This window comes from Phytophthora infestans, genomic scaffold, assembly GCF_000142945.1.
Source record: "Phytophthora infestans T30-4 supercont1.8 genomic scaffold, whole genome shotgun sequence".
NCBI classification, from domain to species: domain Eukaryota; phylum Oomycota; class Peronosporomycetes; order Peronosporales; family Peronosporaceae; genus Phytophthora; species Phytophthora infestans.
The window spans coordinates 3677348-3679833 of record NW_003303751.1 but is presented as its reverse complement, the minus strand read 5'-3'; positions in this window follow the sequence as shown (position 1 = coordinate 3679833).

Below are 2486 nucleotides of genomic sequence, written 5' to 3'. Positions count from 1 at the left end.
GGTGTCATCATCTGATTGGTTGATAGTGAGGAGCCAGACTCACTTATTGACCAATCAGATATAGACATGTGTTTGAGTGGTTCACACGAGGCCAGGGGTAGCCGCCCTGGTCCTAAATAAATCAGAGCTGAATTTGAAACAAACCTAAGACTTGGTTTTATTATTGCAAGCTTCCTCCGCATTACAGTGTAAGCTAGTAACGGTATCTCTTACCCCGTTACACCTGGTAGCACTTAGTAGTCCTTCCAACGACCAAGTCTACGATGAGCCAAGTCCAGATCTCCGGGGCGACCCTGGAGCATGCTGCATTCCCCCATCTCACTCGCGTGGAGTGGGAAGCGCTTCACCGCCTCGTGGCGGTGTCCGGAGACGCTGTCGTCGCATCGCTGCTGAGCTCAGCGACGCCCGACCAGCAACGTCTTGCAGCACAAGAGTTCATGGAACGCGAGCTCGCCGATGCGAATCGGCGGGTGTCAACTCCCTCGCGTCCATCCCAGAATGACGTCGTCAAGATGGAGACGTCTACGTATTCTGGCGCCGGTGAAAACCGGCTTCCGCTAAATCGGTGGTTCCGCGAGATCGACATCGCTATCGCCTCGCGACGCATCGAGGCGTCATCGGCCAAGATGAACTTCCTCCTCTCCCGGTTAACCGGGAAGGACAAAGAATGGGCCCTCGGGAAGCTGGTTGTCGACCCCGAGGCTTTCCCGACTCTGGAAACTCTCCAGAGCGACTTGCGCCTCGCGTTCGAGCCCCCGCAAGATGAGTCTCGCGTTCGCGCAGAGTTCTTCGCTCTGCGGCAAGGGCAGATGTCCATGCGTGATTACGTCCAGAAGACGCGACATCTGGCGTCATGCATCGTGACCAAGCCAATCGACATGGCCTCGCAAGTCCACGTATTTGTGTTCGGCATGCGCGAGGGTATGACCCGCTACTGCCTCACCAGAGCTGAGCCCTCCTCTCTCGAGGAGGCGTTTGCACTCGCGATTCGCGAGGATTACATGGTCGCTGCATCGTACGCCGCAGCCATACCTGCGGAAGCCCGAGAGTCTACCCCCGAGCCCATGGAGATCGACGCCATCAACGCGTCGAGCAATCGACGTCGCGGGTCCTACCGCGGCAGCGCTGGGCGAAGCAATCGCCCCCTCATTTGCTTCCGCTGTGGGAAGAAGGGTCATCGCGCGGCGGAGTGCCGGGCGCCAGCTCCCGTCGTCTCTCACGTCGATGCGGAACACTCCTCGGTCGCTCATTCAAAAAACGACCAGGACCAGTAGGTGCGGGGGCGCCCTACTGGCTTTAACGAAAGACCGGGCCCTCCGGTGGCAGCCAACCTTTCGAGGTCTCCCGGGGCTCCAAAGCACACACCAATGCCCACCACTTGGCGGGCGACTCGAGACTGATCATTGTCAGCCTCCACGTCACCGGGGGCGCGGGAGACCAATTGCGCGCGCTCCTTGACTCCAGGAGCAACCAAAAATCTCCTTTCCGGCATCGGTGTTGTCGGTACTACCCAAAGAACGTCCCGCGTCCCGGAATGGGTCCGGGGGCGAGATGCAAGGTCAAACTCCGCAGATGGTAAGGCTCGCCGCGTTGCGCGGCGTGACGTGGCTTTGTCGTACACGTTCGACGGCTTCCGTAGCAAGGACGACTTATTGGTGATCGAGATGAACTACGCGTTTGACTGCATCCTGGGCATCCCTTGGCTTGCGCGATATCAGCCAGAGATTGACTGGCTGGCCCAATCAGTCAAGCGTCGACGTGGATTCGACGTGAGCGAGGTCTTCACACACCTCTTGGTGGCGCCAAGAGACTGGCCCCACGTCACAGTCGTAGACAAAACAGCAACGACACAAGCAGTGCACAGAGCGAGCGATGGCCCTCTCTGCATGGCTTGTGCTACGTTGTTGGACGAAGAGCCCTCGCGGTTTCGCGAGGTAGATGATGAGGTGGTTGAGCAGCGGCTCCCACAGTACAAGACGGTGGTCGAGCAGGGGCTCCCACAACACGAGATGATGGTCGAGCAGGGGCTCCCACAACACGAGACAGTGGTCGAGCAGGGGCTCCCACACAACGAGACGGCGGTAGAGCAGAGGTTCCCGCCGAACGATTCGGCGGTCGAGCACATTGGGCTCCCGTCAAACGATGCCGCGGTAGAGCAGGGGCTCCCGCGTGTTCCCGGCCCGGTCGAGTACGGTCTCCCGCGCCTAGAGGAGGGTGATGCATCGTCGAGTAGCAGTGCGTCAGACTCGAGCGTAAGCTCGAGGAAGTCGAAGAAGAAGTCGAAGCGACGACGCCTGAAACCTCGTCGAGACTACACGACCAGCGATAGCCCGTCGATGGAATCGGTCAGCGCGCTGGAGTACGTGGAAGGAGGCCCGAATCGGTCGCGCAGCATCGCAATCGCGAGCCCGCCGCGCGAAGCGGCGGCGATCACACGCCTTCCAGGCTTGTCCTGGAAGAACTTTCTTCGGGACCTCAAGGCTGGA